At 39.3% G+C, this 21,551-nt stretch overlaps 1 protein-coding gene across 2 annotated transcripts in view; it reads right to left on the reverse strand.

Annotated features, from left to right (window-relative positions):
- The window catches only part of INPP1 (inositol polyphosphate-1-phosphatase), a 35,652-nt gene extending 23,054 nt beyond the window's left edge, over window positions 1–12,598 (reverse strand). Inside the window, exons 1-3 of one of the 2 annotated variants that reach the window (XM_064373236.1) lie at window positions 12,369–12,598; window positions 7,529–7,571; window positions 6,610–6,777 (exon numbers count right to left, since the gene is read on the reverse strand). The gene's annotated coding sequence lies outside the window, so the exon portion shown is untranslated. Of the gene's footprint in view, window positions 1–3,342; window positions 3,729–6,609; window positions 6,778–7,528; window positions 7,572–12,368 lie in introns of those variants that run through there. The other variant, XM_012464127.2, reaches the window with a different exon arrangement.
- Window positions 12,599–21,551: the final 8,953 nt, after the last annotated feature.

The following is a 21,551-nucleotide window of genomic DNA, read 5'->3' on the forward strand; positions in this document are numbered from 1 at the left end:
AATAAGGTATTCAAATTTGTATAGGCCTTTTCTCTTAGAAATTCTAATTCTTGCCTATATTTAATCAGGTACATGGAAAAGGTAACAAACAAATCTATATATGAAGGAAATTAGGCTGGGTGCAGTGGCTCACACCTGTAATCCTAGCATTTTGGGAGGCTGAGACAGGAGGATGGCTTGAGCCCACGAGTTTGAGACCAGCCTAGGCAACATAGTGGGACCCCATCTCTACAAAAAAATTTAAAAATTAGCTGGGCGTGGGGACACATGACTGTAGTCCCAGATACTCGGGAGGCTGGAGTGGGAAAATTGCTTGAGACTGAGAGGTGGGGGCTGCATGAGCCATGATCACACCACCGTACTCCATCCTGGATAACAGAGTGTGACTTTTTCTCAAGAAAAAAAGAAAAAAAAAAAGAGAAATTATCAGGTACAATATTTTGCTGTGTATTACTAGTCACAGTAATCTGCATTAAACATCATTATAAAATGCTCTTATCACATTAAAAAACTTGAATTCACATTACATACCACATAAAAAAGGCTAACATGTAAAAATATGTTTGCTAAATTCGATCACCAGAAGCTTCACCAGAAAAAAACATAAAAGTTTCAGATTTTCTAAATGAGGACATCATCATATTAATAAAATCATAGTTCCCATTTATGAACATTTTATGCACAGGAGTCCTAATAGGTTTTGTCAACTATTCATTCCAACAATAGTCATTTCCCACCTGCGTTTTCCAAACTCACCTATTTTTGTTGTTGTTGTTGACTACTTTAAAATGTTATCACTTTTGTCTATTTGAAGTATCTCCTTTCTCTTAGAAATTCTGATTTAAGAAGTCTCAAGTTACAATCTGGAAATCTTTTAAACCACTATTATACTCCACCTACTCACCCACTTGCCTACTACCCTAAGGATTTTACAATCAGGCAAGTTTGAGAAACAGTATGCAACATCAATCACAGGAGATGGGAAGTAGAACTTTTATTTTTTTAATTTAAATTTAAATTTTATTTTTTGAGATTAAAGTCTCCCTCTGCTGCCCAGGCTAGAGTGCAGTGGCAGGATCTGGGCTCACTGCAACCTCTGCTTCCTGGGTTCCAGGGATCCTCCTGCCTCAGCCTCCTGAGTAGCTGGGACTACAGGTGCTTATCACCATGCCTGGGTAATTTTTGTATTTTCACTAGAGACAAGGTTTCACCATGTTGGTGAGGGTGACCTCAAGTGATCCACCCACCATGGCTTCCCAAAGTGCTGGGATAACAGGAATGAGCCACCACACCAGTCAGAGCCTTTATTTCTAAGCTCTCAGCCAAACAAACACATTAACATAGTTTTATTAGCTTCATTACAAGATCTAAAGTATTTTAACAAGAATATTCATAAGGACTCACATCTGGAAAAAGTGCTTATATACACCATCCTCACCTTCATTGATCACTTTTTATAACATAATTATCTTTTAAGCCATTTCTGTATAACATGAAATAGAGTAAGACATTTTCTTTTTTTTCTTTTTTTTTTTTTTTTGGTTGAGACAGAGTTTCGCTCTTGTTGCCCAGGCTGGAGTGCAATGGCATGATCTCGGCTCTGCCTCCTGGGTTCAAACGATTCTCCTGCCTCAGCCTCCCAAGTAGCTGGGATTGCAGGCATACGCTACCATGCCCAGCTAATTTTGTGTATTTTTAGTAGAGATGGGGTTTCTTCATTTTGGTCAGGCTGGTCTCAAATTCCTGACCTCAGGTGATCCTCCTGACTCAGCCTCCCAATGTGCTAAGATTACAGACATGAGCCACTGTGCCTGGCCCAGAATAAGACATTTTCTAATTGTTATTTGAGGCAGAAATAAAAAGTAAAATAAATACATAATAACCTTTATAACTTCCATCTCACAGGCCTTCTATGTCAAACAAGAAATAATCTTTTCATTTTTCTCAGGACTTTAATAAGTAGAACTATAATTTAAATCTATTATAAGATATATCATATTAAAGGGCATTCATCAAAGCTGCAATTTCCAAGCAACTGGTGGTTTAGTCCAAAAGCTTGAAAAGAAGTGGTAGCTTATTCGCCACAAAAAGTACAGTGTAATTCTATGTATCTGACATAATTATCTTCATAACTAAGAACTAACTTCAAAAGTAGTATAAAAATCCACAAAAACGTAAAAATAAAGTAGGCTCTACATAAGAAAGGAAACAAATATCTGTATTGAAAAAATGAATTCTTCCATTGCCTTTATTTTTTTCTGTATGTTCTCTATTTTAAAAGGTAAGAATGAGATCACTTAGCTAATTCACCAGTCAGTAGTAGTTCAGTGGATTACTATACTATTATCAAGTTGAGCAGGACTGATCCATATCAACTTTTCTGTCTTCAAAGCCAGGAATGAGAGTGAAAGGGCCAAAAACTCTTTTGCTCAACAGATGGGATGTACTTATGTGGTCTGTCCATACTTTTAACCCACTGTTCTTTTGAACACCATCATACAGTGGGCAAACTTCTGCTTATTCAACTTTCAAATTAGCTCTAAAACGAGACATCTCTAAAAAACACTCCATGGTTGCTTATAAGTGTTTTACATGCATGTACTAAGTAATCTAAGCGTTTTCTTTCACGCTCTTTGTGCCTAACCGTCTACATGATTTGACCAAACCCAGGTGAAATATTTTTTTTCTAGCTACTACTATGGCCACACCAACTAATTATGCACGCCTCATACACCGCCTTTCAAAATGCAGAGAGAATTAACCGCAAGGAAGTAAAGATTTTTCTAAATATAGTCCCATCATGTTTATTTTACACTCATCAAGTAGGTCACTGGAGGTACCCGGCAGCTAGGGACACTCAGAAGCATCTCCCAAAGCCAAGGCTGAGACCAAGGGGCCACTGACAGCTGTGCCATCTACCTGTTGCAGCTGGGCCACTGCTCTGGACGACTATCAGATCAGCTTGTTCGTCCTACAAATGTTAATGATTGGATTTTTAAAGTCGGTGTTTGCCACCCTTTCTTCCCGCCCCCCGTGTCGCCTTCGGGTCGCTCGGGCAGGGTCAAGGGCGGCGCGGGACTCGCGAGCTCCCCTCCGCGCTGGCTGCAGCAGCGATGCCAGGCATGCCTGGCAGGGCCGGGCCAGGCCGGGACGGCCTCGCTGCCGGGGCAGGGACCTCGCAGGCCGGGGCGCGGAGGCGAGGAGATCTCCCTGCGCCATCGACTCACCTACCCGTGGAGAGGCGATGGCGCGCGGCTCACCAGCCCGGGGCCCAAATCCGAGGAGGAGGGGCAGCGGCGCGGGGACCCGGTGACGGGTGGCGTAAGGAGGAAAACGTGTTACCTAAGCCGGGGATGCGCACAGAGCAGGAGGCAGCAGCCTTTCCCTCGAGAAACGGAAGCGGCGGGGGAGGAGAGCGGGAGGAGGAGGAGAAGGAGGCGCGGCCGGGGTGCTAGGTTAGGCGAGGGGCGCCGGGCGTGCGGCTGCAGGCGCGGCCCGAGGACGAGGGCTGGGGAGGACGGAAGAGGTCACGCGAGCGAAGGCAAAGCCCGGGCGACGCGCGACCCCGCTCGGCTTGGCACCAGATCCAAGCTCGGCCTCTACCAGGCCGCCACCGCCCCCGGCTTTCCCGCGGGACCGCGGCGTGGAAACGCGCGCTGCCGCCTTGGGGCTCCCGGGACCCGCGGGCTCCCACGTCTGCCCGAGCCGGCGTCCGGGACACGTCACAAATGGAGCGCGATGATTCAGAGGGAGGGCCAGGAAGGGAAGGGCTCTGGGGTCAGCTCAGCCACGGCTGCTGTTTCCTTGTCGCCGCCCACGAATTCACTTCTAAATCTTCCTCCTCCATTCAGCGGTACTCTCCTAGGGGATTGCGGGTTTGACAGATGGGTTGGCAGCTGAGAAGATGGACTTCCTGCCAGTGGTATTCGGGTCCCACTGTTTTAATGGAAATGTCAGGTGTACTAGATGTTCTTCAAGCCACAGCAGTGTCTCTCTGTGCCTTGCCTCTTAAGGGGTGGGCCTTGGGCCACCTGGACAGGAAGCGCATCCGGGTTGGGAACTCATCTCTCTCCAGCCCTTGATGCTGTGATACTCAGTGTAACTTCAGGGTGGTTTGGGTTTTGAACGGTAGGAGGTAAGAATGGGTGTTGGTGGGCAGTGGGGGGTCGGGGAGGGGGATAGAAACCTTAAAAGGGTAACACAAACCTTTTGAGTAGAAGAGGCCAAGCAGCCTGGCCCAGAAGCTGATGTTTGTGAATACACTGGGCCTTCTAAAGCGGCGCTTCACACACCTTTTCACTTCTTGGCACAGATGGGAAAGGATGATATTATAAGGCTCAAAATGGGGATAAACAGAAGAGGCTGCTCCTGCAGAAGGCGAATGGGCCCTTGCACCTGGAGGGCTGAGAACACCCAGGCTATATCTGCATGCCTGTCTTTCATTGGTCTCATGGCATGCAGTTGGGATGCTCTGCTTAAATTTGTATCTGGCACGTTTTTTTAGCTACGTTTTTCCAAACCAGCCAAGACTGCCTCATGAGTTGTCAACACTTTGTCCTCCCAGCAGTGAGGAACCACCAAGATAGGAGGCTGGGGCAATACTCGACTCCACAAACTCCAGGAAAGGGTGCTTAAAACGTTTGGCTTCTCAAATGGAACTTACCGTTCTGCTCCCAGCCTGCTCCTGGGGTTTCCAATTTGAGACAATTTCTCCCCGCATCCCCCTACTCTTCCCTGGCTTTCACTCTAGCAAGCCGGCTGCTTCTACTTTCTCGGATTCACTTCTTACGTGCATTCTCAGAGCTGGTTAGGGTTAATGTTTAATTAGCCTCATTATCGTATCTATAATGGCAAAATCAAGAAACAATTTAAACGTGATTCTTAAAAGTAAGGAGATAAATACTGGAGACATAGAAGGTGAAATAATTTGCCTCTAGGAAGCAGGAATTTGAGGAGAGCAGGATGGGGCAAGGGATATGAATCTAGTTCTTTTTTTAAAAAAAAGATGGAGTTTCACTCTGTCGCCAGGCTGGAATGCAGTGGCATGATCTCGGCTCACTGCAACTTCCGTCTCCTCAGTTCAAGCTATTCTTCCACCTCAGCCTCCCTAGTAGGTGGGATTACAGGCGCCTGCCACCACGCCCAGCTAATTTTGTATTTTTAGTAGAGACGGGGCTTCACCATGTTGGACAGGCTGGTCTCGAATTCCTTACCTCAAGGGATCCGCCCGCCTCAGCCTCCCGAAGTGGTAGGATTGTAGGTGTGAGCCACCGCACCCGGTGCAATCTAGTCCATTTTACTCTTTGCTACTACACATCTGGAGGGTTTCTTGCTTGCTTAAAAGCTTTCATTGGCTCCCAATCTGATAATACCAAGAGCAAGTTCCTGAGCAACTCGTTAAAGACCCATCACCCCTCGCATCTGTCAACTCTGCCCCTTGAATATTACACCCCATTTTACTATACGGCATCTAGTTCCTGAATATGCAAACAGATTTCATACATTTGTACATTTATACATGTTATTGCTTTTGCCTGGGAAAGCATTCTCTTGCTGCTATAATAATAGCTAATTACACTGTGCTAAGTGTTTTATGTGATTTATAACTGTTAATTCTTGTATCAACCCTATGGTAAATGTTACTGTTATCTCCATTTTAGAAACAGGAAAACAAAGACTCAAGAGTTTAAGTGATTTGCTCAAATATGTAGTATCTGGTGAGGCTAAATTTGAACCCAGCAATCTGACTCCAGGACTAACATAGCATTAACTATTCATCCTTCTAAAAACTTTTCCTAGACACTACATTTGAACAGGATTAAAAGATTTAAATGTTTTTAAGTCTCAAAAGGGCAAGGAGAAAATACAAGTGAATTACTTTTAATCTCAAAGTAAGCATGAAACAAAGGCTGAAATTACAAAGGAAAAGTGACAGATCTGACTGCTGAACTTTTAACTTCTTTCATCTAAAAAAAAAAACGCATAGAATAAAATTGAAAAACAAGTAAAAATTATTTTAAAATTGTAATATACATGACAGATAAGAGTAACATTAGTATTAAAGAGGACTTATAAAGAAAAAATAGCCTATTAAAAATGAGCAAAATGCAAATTCACTATCATGAGAGAAAATGTAAATGGCCAAACATTTTTAAGAGAAGTGAAAACTTAAAATGATAATGCACCATCAGATTGTCTGAGAATAAAATAATACTCTGAGCTAGTAATTTGGGCCAGTGACCCTTGGGGTAGGATGTGTGGCCACTGAACAAACTCATACATTACTGAGAAGGGTATAAACCGGCTCAGTGATTCTGGAGAGCAATTTGGCAGAATGTAGTGAAAACCTTAAAAATGTTCACACACTTTGACTCAAAAATTACGTTCCTGGAAATTTATAATACAAACATTTTCTATAAAAGTCAGATAGCAAATACCTTGTGCTTTGAAGGCCATATATGTCTCTGTGCTTTTATTCTGTATGTGTGTTTACACACACAAAAAAATGCCCCCCCAAACCCCCACCCCTTCTTTAGGCTGTTCTTGCATTCCTGTAAAGAAATACCTGAGGCTGGTTAATTTATATGAAAAGAGGTTTAACTGGCTCACAGTTCTGCAGGCTGTACTGGAAGCATAATGGCTTCTGCTTCTGGAGAGACCTCAGGAAGCTTTCAATCATGCTGGAAGGCGATGGGGAGCAGGTGTCTCACATGATGGGAGCAGGAGCAAGAAGGAGTTGGGGGTTGGGGGAGAGGAGCCACATAAACAATCAGATCCCTGTGAACTCAGAGTGAGAGCACACTTACCACCTAGGAAATGGCCCAAGCCATTCATGAGGGATTCACCCCATGATCTAAACACCTCCCACCAGGCCCCATCTCCAATACTGGGTTTATATCTCAGCATGATATTTGAACAGGACATCCAAACTATGTAACCCTCAAAATTTAAAATCTCATCACAGTACATTTGGTAATGGCCAAAAGAGAAAAATCAAACTAAATATCCGAGAATAGAAATTAGTAACAACTAGATACATGGAGACAAGTTTTTAAAAAGTGTTAAAATTTTTAAATGTTGCAGAGTGGTATCTATTGCATAAAATAATATTTATGATTTATTAAGTGGAAAATGCAGTTTACAAAAGAATATGGTATGATCCCCAAAACAACATAATCATGTGTGTATAAATGCATAGAAAAAAATCTGGAAAGATATAAACAGATATTTATAGTGGTCTAGGGGAGGGATGAAATTGTAGCTATTTGTTTTTTGTTTTATGCATATGTTTCCCATAATGAATATGTATTGCTTAAATAACTAGCCAAAAAAATAAGAAACTTTGGGGGATAACAAAGCACCTCAGTTGTCAGTTTGGGAAAATCTTTTATTACCATCTCTGTCAGGAGTTGGTTGCTCTCTCTTCTGTCCTCCCTGATTACGTAATGGTCTTCTGAGCACTCTTATTTAATTAAGGTTTCCTCTATTATTGAACATCTGATTTCCCAGTACAGTAGTTTCCTCTTACCTGTGGTTTTGCTTCCCAGGTTTCAGTTATGGTCAACCAAGATCTGAAAATATTAAATGAAAAATTCCAGAAATAGACAATTCATAAGTTTTGCATTGTGCACATCTCGTTCTATCCTGCCCAGAACAGGGATCATCCCTCTTGTTCAGTGAGTCCACCCTGTAGATGCTCCCCTGCCTGTTAGTCACTTTGTAGTTGGCTTGGTTATCAGATCTACTGTCAAGGTATTGCAGTACTTGTGTTCAAATAACACTTATTTAACTTAATAATGGCCCCTAAATGCAAGAGTAGTAATGTTGGCAATTTGGGTATGCTAAAGAGAAGTCATAAAGTGCTTCTTATAAGTGAAAAAGTGAAAGTTTTTGACTTAATAAGGAAAGAAAAAAAATCCATATGCTGAGGTGTCTAAGATCTATGGTAAGAATGAATCTTTACCTGTGAAATTGTGAAGGAAAAAGAAATTCATGTTAGTTTTACTGTTGTACCTCAAGCTGCAAAAGTTATGGCCATAGTGTATAACTTTTATTAAAATACATTTGTATAATGATTTTATTTTGTTATTTTATTTTTAGAGACAGGGCTTCATTCTGTCACCCAGGCTGGAGTGCAATGGTGCAATCACAGGTCACTACAGCCTCAAACTCTTGGGCTCAAGTGATCTTCCTGTCTCAGTCTCCCAAGCAGCTGAAACTATGGCATGCATCACCACGCCCAGCTAATGTTTTAATTTTTTGTGGAGATGAAGTCTTACTCTGTTGCCCAGGAACTCCTGGCCTCAAGTGAGCCTTCTGCCTTGGTTTTCCAAAGAGCCGGGCTTACAGGCATGAGCCACTGTCCCCGGCTGTTCTATTTTATTATTAGTAATTGTTGTTAATCTCCTATTGTGCCTTATTCATATTAATAGCTTAAACTTTATCATAGAGAGGTATGTATAGGAAAAAACATTGTATATATAGGGTTCGGTACTATCTGCACTTTCAGGTATCCATGAGGGGTCTTGGAACATATCCCCTACAGTTAAGGGGGTCTTGTATTTCACTGTTATAAATATGCTGGTTATTCTCAGCATATATGTTGTCTCCCAGAGCCAGCTTCTGCTCTTCTCTGCTAGACTCTGTGCCTCAGAAGGTGGAATTTTTCATAAACTATTCCAGCTGGAGTCTCATGCTGATTGGTTTTGACCAGTAGATTGGAGGGTAGAAAAGGAAAAAAGAATCGGATATGTCTCACTACCTCTTTTCCTGCTTCTGGCTAGGTTCTGATGGTGGCTTTGTCCCTCGAAGACTCTTCCTGTGAGGCAGCCCCGCTCCACTGTGCCAGCCTTCACTGGGCTCTACTAACATGATTTCCACCCCTTATTTCTTCAGGCCTAGCTTTGCTAACTCCTGGGTACCTCCATGTCTCTCACTGTTTCCTTTCATCCAACCCTAACTCTAACTTCTGTAAATAGTTCCCTCAATAAAATCTCTTCAGCTGAAACATCTGAGTGGAAATTGGTTCCTGTTATGACAGACTAAATATATTAAAGAACACTGTTGATCATCATAGAACACAAATCTTTTATTCTTATTGCGACAGGCCCTGGATATTTTCCGATTTTATATCTGAGCTTTTGGCTATTTGCAAGGTAATTATAGAGTGATTTACACATTTCCTGAAACGGGTTTAAATTAATGCTGTGAGGCCAGTGTTTGGGAATATAACGCTGACTATTCTCCACTTCTCTGGTGGTTTTTGAGAAGTAACACTCCGTAGCATTTTATTTATACAGTACAGTGGTGTCCACATTTTGATGTTTCCAGTGGAATCTTTAAGAAAAACATTCTTGCATGTAATCTAACATATAAATTAGATAAATGTCATACTGCTCTGGTTGAGGCAGCACTGGGGAAACCTTCTTCCTATCTTTGAAGCTGACTCTGGTCACCTCTGCAGAACCCCAGAGCTCCTTGGAACACAGTGTGAAAACACAGATTTGGAAAATCCGGGAGTCTGGAAAATATACCCTTCCCCAGTATCAAGGGTCTTTTGTATTTCTTTAGGTTAGATTCCTAGAATTTCAGTCAACAATATGATTTTTACCTATTCTCTTCAAGACACTCCTCACTGTGAAGGATGTGGCCCATCTCATTACTGCATCTGTCACCACATGCACAAAGCCAAAAACCCTCTCCTGACTTCTCATCACACTTTTAATTGCATTTTCATTACTGGGAGAATATTTTCCCATATCTCTTGGCCATTGATATTTTCCCTTCTCCTCCACCACCTTGTAATTTTTTTAGTAATATATTCATGTTTGACCATTTTTCAATTCAATACATAATAATTCCTTGTATGATGTTCTGATCATTATGCTAATGGATATAAATAATGAATAATATGTCTATGCTTCCATGATGTCCACAGAGTAGCAATATTGCAGTCTTATTATTTATCTTGTTTAATTCAATTAACAATTGAATTGATCCTTTGTCACAACCTTTTATCACATTTGTTGCAAATACTTTTTCTTAGTTTACCTTCTAATTTTAAGTGTTTTTATTATTTACAAAATTTAAAAAGTTTTTATTTAGTCAATTTTATGGATTTTTTTCCTTATTTATATGCCTAAGATCCTTTTAAACCAAAGATCAGATCAATATTCATTTATATTTCCTCTAATTTTGTTTTAACTATTTACTATTCAAGTCTTATTGAACAAACTTTTTTCCCATGATTCTGTGATAACTGATGTATCATATATTAACTTCTTTTATACAGTAGGCCATACTTCTGGATCCTCTATTTCGTTTCATTCATCCTTCTTTGGATTACTGTGACAATGGCATAGCATTTTAATAACAATAGGGTAATTTCCTGCTCGAATTCACTTTTCAAAATATTTTTAATATTTTATCAGAGATAAAATTTATTTACTCTTTTCAAGTGACTTGTGTTTATAAAAATAATGTATTGTACTATTCACAATAGCAAAGACATGGAACCAACCCAAGTGTCCATCAATGACAGACTGGATAAAGTAAATGTGGTACATATGCACCATGGAATACTATACAGCCATAAAAAGGAATGAGTTCATGTCCTTTGCAGGGACATGGATGAAGCTGGAAGCCATCATCCTCAGCAAAATAACACAGGAACAGAAAACCAAACACCTCATGTTCTCATTCATAAGTGGGAGTTGAACAGTGAGATCACATGGACACAGGGAAGGAAACAACACACACTGGGGCCTGTGGAGGGGGCTTGAGAGGAGGGAGAGCATCAGGACAAATAGCTAATGCATGTGGGGCTTAAAACCTAGGTGACAGGTTGACAGGTGCAGCAAACCACCACGGCACACATATATCTATGTAACAAACCTGCATGTTCTGCACATGCATCCCGGAACTTAAAGTAAAATAAATAAATAAAAGAGTAATGTGTTATGAATAAAAACTTGTGGAAACTGAAAAGTGTTAAAAAGTATAAAGCAGGAAGCGAAACCTACTCTATGCACTATAACTGCACTACTCTATGCACTAACATTTTTTGGGTATAACTTTCCGGTCTTCTCTGTGTATTGTTTTTGCAAATATTACTAAACATATTGTTTTGTAAACTGTTGTGTAATCACTATATCTGAGCATTTCATTGTTATTAAATATTCCTTTGAAATATGTTTTTAATGACACATTAGCCAAGGCCTCTAGAATAAGGAAGGATGAATGGTAGCGATGTCAGTAGGCAACTCTCAGCCTTTCTGGATTCAGTCATATCCTTTCCTCAATCATCTCAATCTTGTCAATCACATCAAACTAGCATTGAAGTTACCAATTGTCACACAGATCAGTGCTATGTGCTTGCTATTGCTCCACCTCATAACTTGAAATCAGCTACTGGAAACTTGAATTGGTATTGACCATAGTTCACTGGACTAAAATAAGTTTTGCAGGCCAAGCGTGGTAGCTCACACCTGTAACCCCAGCACTTTGGGAGGCCGATGCAGGTGGATCCCTTGAAGTCAGGAGCTCAAGATCAGCCTGGCCAACATGGTAAAACCCAGTCTCTACAAAAAATACAAAAATCAGCCGGGCGTGGTGTTGCATGCCTGTAGTCCCAGCTACTTGGGAGGCTGAGGTGGGAGTACTGCTTGAACCCAGGAGGCAAAAGTTGCAGTTAGCCAAGATTGTGCCACTGCACTCCAGCCTGGATGACAGAGTGAGACCCTGTCTCGAAAAAATAAAATAAAATAAAATAGTTTTGTAGCACTTGTCACCTATATCTCTTCTGTTAGGCTTATGTAAAAATGACTTGACTATATAGTTTAAAAACGTGGTTGGCTCACACCAAGGGCCAGATGAACTGATATAGTTGTAAAAGGTTCCTAACTCCATGTTGCATAACCTTATTTTTGTGTTCCTTTTAAATCATTAACTGATATAAATCATTTATACCTGCCTTAGATAATACTGAATAACTCTCATGAAAGCAAAGCACATTTGTGATTTAGGAAAGGAATCCTTAATATTTGTGATAGAACATTTAAAACTCTGAGTTTTTTTAAGGTACAGTGCAAGGTTACTAACCTATATAAACTAGGGGGAGTACAATGTGGTCCTGAGGGCTACAAGCAGCTGAGATATCAAAAGCAAACAGCAAATTTCTAGTGTAAGTCATAGCAGATATACTTATAGTCATGAAGGCATGAGAATATAGGCATCTCTCTAAAAGCTTTTGTTGGGCCTTGAGCTTTTATCTTTATTTTATCATACTCTGTACACACACACACATGTACACATACACACATGCTCCATCTATGTCAAACTTCATAAAATGGAAATTTTTTTTCACTTACCTTTCCATAGAAGTATTGTTTACTAAATTCCCAGATGTTAAATATAGTAAATGCAAAATTCTTGAAGTTTATGGGTCCTTAGGATTTGAATTCCCTGATCTCAAGGGAATTAAAGGCTGAAATTGAAGAGTAAAAAATTCAAGGAAGGATTATTGGACTGCTTTTCCCAGTGCTCCCTCTGGACATTCCTTCATAAACTGCCAAAGGCAACCTCTGCTGATTAGATGTCCAGTTCTCTGCTGTTTGGTACAAAGGTTATCCTCTGGAGCAAGCATATTATCAATGACTCATTTCCTCCTATTCTTAAACTTCTCTGGATATTTTCTTGTTTGCTTTATTTTTCCACAGTCCACTCTAAAATCAATGTATTCTTGGATCCTCGCTGATACATTTTAGTTTGTAAAATCATTTTATTGCATACTTTGCTATGTTGAATATTTACATCCTGATTACTTGCTCCGTTTTGTGTATTTTGCTTTGGAATAAGCTTGCCTAGTTTTATTTTTGGAACTGTAAACATTTTGGCAGTCTATCTTTTGATATTTTGTGGCAAGTGTGAGTATGTAATTCATTTCATAGGGAATAGTGCATTTAAAAATCATTTAATTTCTTAAGCATTAAAAATTGAGCTTTAAGAACCTTCTTTAAAATATACAATAAACAGAATCAAATTCTTTTCCTAAACTGCACCCATTCTATCTCCTCCACACCTCATATTACCAAATCATTCTGATGAAAACTTAGGCCAACAAGAAACTGGAAAGGCAAGAGGAGACAAGAAGTAGATTTCTCATATGCTGATTATAGTGTCTTATTAATTGTTAAATAATTTCCATCTGTGATATAAGGTGTGTCATTTAGGTGATACTGTAGAGACATTTAAAATATATTTGGGAACATGGGATTGTACTTTTACTCCTAATACCTTACAACTTAAAAAGAATTTTAACTTTCAAATCGCTTCATACATATTTGATCCCAAATGCTTTTCACAAGTCTTGTAATAGAATGTGCCAACAGGGAAATGTTTGCTTATTGTGATTAATCTAGAGTTTGCACAAATGAACTGTTATAAATTGAAATAAAACACTGGAAAATCAGAAAAAACACACACTTCCTTTATGTTATTTTTGAACTTAGTTCACATAGTTTCTTTCTTCATAACGTTTCCCCTACTCCCCCATCGTACACAGTTTTTCCTTATTTTACTCTTTCCACAAGGTCATGAAGAAAGGTTAAATACAGTTGTTCCTTCATATCCACAGGGTACTTGGTTCCGGGATCTCCAATACTCCTCCCACCAATGGATACCAAAATCTGAGCATACTCAAGCCCAGCAGCTGGCCCAGCAGAACCCATGTCTACAAAAACTCTGCCCTCCTTGTAGGCGTGTTTCACATCCCATAAATATTGTATTTTTGATCTGTGTTTGTTTGCAAAAACTCCACTTGTGAGTGGACCAACGCAGTTCAAATCCACGTTCAAGGGTTAACCACATATATCTTGACATACATGGTTAAATTTTATCTTGGAAATAGCAACAAATGCAGTTATTAGTTACTTCTCTGAGGATCAAGGAGTTAAATGGAAGTTGGAGACCACTGCTTGATGCCAAGACGAGGAAAAGGAAGCTTGTCACCACTTACTTCACTGCATCTCTGGTCTCCCATTCTCCATCCATTTAGATAGTCTTACCTATGGATGAGTACAGAGTTTTTGACTTCAACATACTCCAGAGTCTAGGAGATTGGAGTATAGCAGCAGCTGTCTCTAACTTGTTTTCGTTGTTGAAGTCAAAATGTAAAACTTGGGGGAAAAAAGCTTTGATGTTACCATTTATCATAAATCTTCCATCAGCTGCAAATTATTTCCTACATCATCGACTTTGAATCTGAAAAACACATATCAAACATTGGTCTCTTGCCTTCCACACTCTTTGTGCTCTGAGTTTCTTGCTTCTAAATGTAGGCAGAAATTATACAAATTTAAATTAATTTTACCACTAGTATTGTGGGACGAATCATTTTTCTTTTTTAATTTAGGAGGCAAGAGTTTTTTAATTTGAGGCAAGAGTTTCAAAGGAGGGTTTCTGAACCTAGTAGCTGAATATCAGAAAACAGAATATCAATATTTACTATTATCTTTTTCCTTACCTCCTTCTTTATCTGCCATAGGAAAAGAGAATATAGTATTTAGAACAGTAGAAAGCCTCAGCCACCCAAATCCCAGGACAATATAAATGAGGATTCGATGTTCTCCCATGAGTGGGAAAACAAACCATTTCAACACTCACTTGCTTTTATTTTCCCCTTCCTGGAAGAAATATCAAATATTGAGGAACATGGGTCCATCAGAGGGAAGTATATGCATACTGTAACATACTGTAAAAAAATTTTATGCCACTTACAAATTATTATTGCTATGTATATACACAAATAATTATAGGGAAACCCAGTGGAGCTTAATGGCCATAATTATTATTGAAGATCTTTTTGATTATACTTCCCTGAGACTTGCTAACATCATAAAATTAGGTTATTTTTTCCCTTTTAAAAGGTTTATTTACTTATTTTAGATTCAGGGGTACACGTGCAGATATGTTACATGGATATATTACATAATGGTAAGGTTTGGGCTTCTAGCATACCTGTCACGCAAACAGTGAACATGGTACCTAATAGATAAATTTTTTTAGCCCTCATGCCTGTATCAACCTCCCCCTTTTTGGAGTCTCCAGTGTCTATTATTTTCATCTTTATGTGCATATATATTCATGGTGTAGTTCCTACCTATAAGTGAGAACATATGGTATTTGATTTTCTGTTTCTGAATAATTTCACTTAGGATAATGGCCTCCAGCTCCATCCATGTTGCTGCAAAGGACATTATTTTATTCTTTTTAATGGCTACATAGTATTCCATGGTGTATATATACCACATTGAAAAAGAATCCATTCATCCATTGATGGACACTTAGGTTGATTCCATGACTTTACAATTGTGAATAGTGCCATGATAAACATACAAGTGTAGGTGGCTTTTTAGTATAATGATTTCTTTCCCTTTAGGTAGATGCCCAGTAGTGGAATGGCTGGGTTAAATGGTAGTTCTACTTTTAGTTCCTTGAGAGATCTCCATACTATTTTCCATAGATGTTGTGCTAATTTACATTCCCACTAATGGTGTATAAGGGCTTCCTTTTCTCCACATCCATGCTATCATCTGTTGTTTTATAATTTTTTAATAATAGCTATTCTTACTGGTGTAAGATGATATCTCATTGTAGTTTTAATTTGCATATCTCTGAAAATTGGTGATGTTGAGATTTTTTCATGTGTTTGTTGGCCTCTTGTTTGTCTTCTTTTGAGAAATGTCTGTTTGTGTCCTTTACCAACCACCTTTGTTTGTTTGTTTGTTTGTTTTGGTTAAGAGACGTCCCTGCTATGTCACCCAGGCTGGAGTGCAGTGGTATGATCATAGCGCACTGTAGCCCCAAACTCCTGATTTGTCGACTTTTTAATGGGATTTTTGGTTTTCTTCTTGTTGATTTGAGTTCCTTGTAGATTCTGGATACTAGCGCTTTGTCAGAGGCATAATTTGCAAATATCTTTTACAAGAGACTGAAAAGGCAAGAGGAGACAAGAAATAGATCTCTCATATGGTGATTATACTGTCTTTTAATTTGTTAAACAATGTCCTTCTGTAACATAAGGTACTTCATTATTTAGGTAATACTGTAGGCTGTCAGTTTGTTCTGCTGATTATTTCTTTTACTGAGCAGAAGCTTTTGAGTTTAAGTTTCATTTGTATTTTTTTATTTTCATTGCATTTGCTTTTGGGGTCTTATACATTCTTTGCCTATGTCAATGTTCAAAAGAATTTTTCTTAGGTTTTCTCCTGGAACTTTTATAGTTTCAGGTCTTACATTTAGGTCTTTAATCCAGCTTGAGTTAATTTTTGTATATGGTGACAGATAGGGTCCAGTTTCATTCTTCTGCATATGACTAGATAATTTTCCTAGCACCATTTATTAAATAGGGTGCCCTTTTCCCATGGTTTGTTTTTGTCAACTTTGTCAAAAATCAGTTGTTTGTAGGTATGTGGCTTTATTTCTGGGTTCTCTATTCTGTTCCATTAATCTGTCTTTTTTTGCACCAGTACCATGCTGTTTTAGTTACTATAGCCTTATAGTATAATTTGAAGTCATGTAATGCCACGCCTTTGATTTGTTTTTCTTGCTTAGGATTGTTTTGGTTATTTGGGCTCTTTTTTGGTTTCATGTCAACTTTAGGATGATTATTTTCCAATCCTGTGAAGAATGACATTGGTAATTTGACAGGTATTGTGTTGTATCTGAAGATTGCTTTGCACAGGTAATTTTAACAACATTGAGTCTTTCAATCCATGAGCACAGGATATTTTTTCCTCTGTTTGTGTTATGCGTAATTTCTTTCACCAGTGTTTTGTAGTTTTCCTTGTAGATATCTTTCACCTCATTAGTTAAATATATTCTAGTATTCTGTTTTTTTTCTTTTTTTGGCTATTATAAATGGGATTTAGTTCTTGCCTTGTTTCTCAGCTTGAAAATATTTGGTGTCTGAAAATCCTACTACTTTTTGTACGTTGATTTTGTTTCCTAAAACTTTACTGAAGTTGTTGATCAAGTCTATGAGTCTTTTTGGAGGAGTCTTTAGGATTGTCTAGGTATAAGATTATGTCATCAATGAAAAGAGGTCATTTGTTTGGATGCCTTTTATTTTTTTCTCTTGCCTGATGGCTCTAGCTAGTAATTCCAGTTCTATGTTGAATAGCAGTGGTGAGAATTCCTTGTCTTGTTCTAGGTCTCAGGGGGAATGCTTTCTACTTTTCCTCATTCAGTATGAGTTGGCTGTGGGTTTGTCATATACGGCTTTTATTATTTTGAGGTATCTAGTTTGTTGAGAGTTTTTATCATAAAGGGATGTTGGCTTTTGTCAAATGCTTTTTCCGCATCTGTTGAGATGACCAAATGGTTTTTCTTTTTAATTCTGTTGATGTGGTTAATCACATTTATTCGTTTGAGAATGTTGAACCATCCTTGCATCCCCAAAATGAAGTCCACTTGATCATGATGAATTATCCTTTTTATGTGCTGTTCAGTTGGGTTTCCTAGTATTTTGTTCAGGATTTTTGCATGTATGTTCAACATATACTACAGGGATATTGGCCTTTAGTTTTATTTTTTTGTTGTGATCGTGCCTGATTTTGGTATTGGGTGATACTAGTTTCACAGAACATTATAGAATTTGTAAACCAACTTACCTGTAGGACAGATCATTTTATTCATTTACTCATTTGGGAATGTTTAATGCTAAATATAAATATTTATTTCTAAAGTGAGGTCCTCAAGACTGTATCTACATAAAATGAATATTTTTCAATAATAAAGATAATTTGACATTGTATATTAGAAATATACAAATTGGCCGGGCGCGGTGGCTCAAGCCTGTAATCCCAGCACTTTGGGAGGCCGAGGCGGGTGGATCACGAGGTCAAGAGATCGAGACCATCCTGGTCAACATGGTGAAACCCCGTCTCTACTAATACAAAAAAAAATTAGCTGGGCATGGTGGCGCGTGCCTGTAATCCCAGCTACTCAGGAGGCTGAGGCAGGAGAATTGCCTGAACCCAGGAGGCGGAGGTTGCGGTGAGCCGAGATCGCGCCATTGCACTCCAGCCTGGGTAACGAGCGAAACTCCGTCTCAAAAAAAAAAAAAAAAAAAAAAAAAAGAAATATACAAATTATGTTAAATCTACAAATGGCCATTGTAGTATTTCTGTGCACAAAGCCTTGTGTTCTTGGAAAATACAGTACAAAGTCTTTATAATGTCAGTGTTATGTTGTGAATGTGTTATGTATGTATTTTTATTCTAATTATTAGAGACATAATTTGGTATGCCATATCTCAAAGTTGAAAAATGTATTAAGACTTTTTTTTCTAAGAAATTTCATTTGGAGGGATTAGCTTATTTAAAAAATGGAAGCCTTTCAATCTTGTTTGATGTGGTATATTCACCACCTAGTGGCAACTCACTAGAAACCAAGTGCATGTAGTAAAGACGAAACTTGTCCAAAAGGTATTTTGGGAATTAGCCATAAGGAAAAATGGGGCAGATATGTGTAATGCTCCCTGATTTCCTTAAAAATCACTTTTATTTTTGTCACAAAACAACTATCTGTTCTTAAGTGAAACAATAGGCAGTGTAAATAATTATAGAGAAGAAGTGAGTCACTCATATTTCCACCACCACCCAAGGATAACCACTGTTAATGTTTTGGGTGTGCATTTCTCTAGAATGTTTCTGCACATCATATATACAGACTTTTTTTTGTCTAATAGAACTATCTTTATTTAAAATTTTTCCAATTTTATCGATACTCCTATCCTTATCAGCTGCTATTTGAATCAATACTCTGAGCATGGATACTACTAGTTGATGATCTGAGAAATAAGCCATAATTTCCTGCCAGACTCATATAATGTTGGAACCCATGAACATTCCCAGTATGCAAATGACTGATTAAACGCTATGGCCTCTTAATCCAAGTTGGTCCATTCACAGCTCAAAAAAGTTACACCAGGCTCATCAGATTGCTCTGCTGAGTTCAGAAAATAAGAAACAGATTAATCAATTAGCAAGTGCGATAAAAACAAAATAGGAATGTTAAAAATATCTATTTAAAAGCAATATTATGAGATGATATCGTGAAGTAGAGTTGGAATCAGACAAGCCAAGGCAAATCAAAATCTCTTGCAAGTCAAGTTAGCATGAAGATACAGAAAATGTATAGGGAGATTAGTTTCCTCTGATCCACTGGCCACACTTCAGAGTGATACTGATAGAAGTCAAATCTGATTATGTCATATTTCTGCTTAAATACCCTTAAGGAGGCTTCCTAGTCCCTAGAGACCTGATCGCTCCCTACCTCTATTGTGCCACTGTCAGAATGCTGGAGTCACCTATTATGCTCCATCTGTGCAGAGTTTCTCTATCTAAAACAGTTGCCTTTCCTGGGAAGCTTTCTCTGATTCCTACACTATAACATGTGGCCCTACTATGTGCTTCCATGGCTCCATGTAACCCCTGGAACCTAACACTAACACAGCACCTGGATCGTAATAGCCCCTCCATGATTAAACAAAGCACCAAATAGAAGCAGACATTCCACAAGTTTGCATGAGGTTCCACACAGCCAACAAGAGAAGGAGATAGAGAAGAAAGGGGCTCAGATGTGGATCCTCTTCCAAAGATTTTCAGTTCCCAGTTTTGTCTATGTGATCCTTTCAACAATTCCATCATAATGCACGTGGTCCAGTCCTGTTCTTTGGGTTGCACAAAATGATTAGCACAAGCATACAAAAAGGCAAGAGTAATATTTAAAATGCTGAAGAGCTACGGTACACTGAAGTGCCCTGGAGGTAAGTCTGTGTGTGTCAGCCTGCAGCAGGTAGTCTGAGCCCTGGGAAGAACAGCCTGATGGACACCATGCATAGGCCTTCTGGTATGCAAGCACTCTCTCAAGGAGTGCCATCTCCAAAAGGATCTGGGCTCACTATGAAGACATGTGATGGGGTCTAGTGTAGTCAGCTATGGCCAGTCACCTGGCAGGTGCCAGGTTGGTTTCTTCAGCAGTACCGTCTTGGGGATCCTTTGGGCCCAAGGTAATGAGTTGCCTGGCAGTGAGCAGTAGCTATTTACAATCACTTTAGAAGTATTTCAATGTCTTAACCATCACATAGCCATACTGATGCTTATTTGATGAATACTAGCCTTGCAAAATGGCTCATTTAACTTGCTTTGGGTACCAAGCAAAAAGGAAGGGAGAGGATCCAGAGGATTTTATTACTTAACTGCAGGTATTCTAAAAACCTTGGGATCCATAAGGCTAGTCATTCATGCCCATAATGCAAAGTAGGAAATGGTAATTCCTTAAGTGCTACTGGGTCACAGCCCTCACAGTATCCCACACCACCCTTTTGGGATTGATAAATTGAAATGAACACTGCTGTCTGGAGTCACTGAATCAAGTTCTATTTTCCCCAGTTCTTGTCTGTAGTAGTTGGGCAATGCCCTACTTCTTGGCCTTTAGTTGTATGACCCAGGTCTCCTTGTTGGGAAGACACCAGGACTTCTTGCAGGTTGTCTACATTCTGTGCATTCATGAGTCCTGCAGTTGACCTTGGCCAAAGGGGTACTCTGAGACTACCTTGCTCACAGCCTTAGGGTGGGGACCAATGAGCTCATTGCATGTCAGAGAACCTTACTCTGGCTTGGCAAGAACCACTGGCATGGAACACACCCTTCATTCAAAGGACCACTTTGTAAATTTTTGGAAAAATCACAAATGCAAAGAAAAGGAAAACAAGTAGGTTTTAGCATATTTCCAAGAGGCATGAAAGGGGTAGAGGGTTTAGTCCTGAGGTTTCCTACTCACCCTATGAGTGAGGAGGCAAGGTAGAGTCGACTAGGTAGCACAGCTGGTTAGAGTCAGGAAAAGGCAGGATCTCAGAGATCCTTCCAGAAGTGGGCTATTGGGACAATGAAAATAAGCATCTTGCATTTCATTCCTGGCATTCACAGACATACTTGATTGGTGGTAGAGCTTCAGGGAGAGGGGGATGGTACAGGGCTGGGTGTGCTATGGGGCCTCAGTGCAACAAGAATGGCTTTTTGGCAGGTTCTCCAGAGCCTTCATTGATTGCCAATCGTTGATTTCCAAGAAATTAAAGTAGGAGGGAATCACTTTCCTATCATTCAGTCCTTGTGCTGGCTCCTGGATAATCTTTCATGTTATCGGTACTTACATCAAGTAGTACTTGCATTTTAACAAATAAATGTTACAACCTTATTTTTTCCACATTAATGCCAGGTTTACACTGGTTAGAATATAACAAAGTTATTTGTATACAAAATTTCCTTCATATAATTAGTATATCAAATTTGTAAGTCCTCTTACCATGTCCCAGCACTAGGATTTTGAAAGATTCAGACAAAATATAAGATACAGTTCCTGTCCTCAAGGAATGTGCAATTTGTTTGAGAGAGGAAATTAGCATTCAATTATGACAACAAATTATGTAAAAAGTAAGTCATAAGCCAGGCCCAGTGTGTGTGCCTGTATCACCAGCTATTGGGAAGGCT

Source organism: Aotus nancymaae, unplaced genomic scaffold (assembly GCF_030222135.1).
Source record: "Aotus nancymaae isolate 86718 unplaced genomic scaffold, 86718_ANA_hifiasm-v0.15.2.pri h1tg000008l, whole genome shotgun sequence".
Classification (NCBI taxonomy): Eukaryota; Metazoa; Chordata; class Mammalia; order Primates; family Aotidae; genus Aotus; species Aotus nancymaae.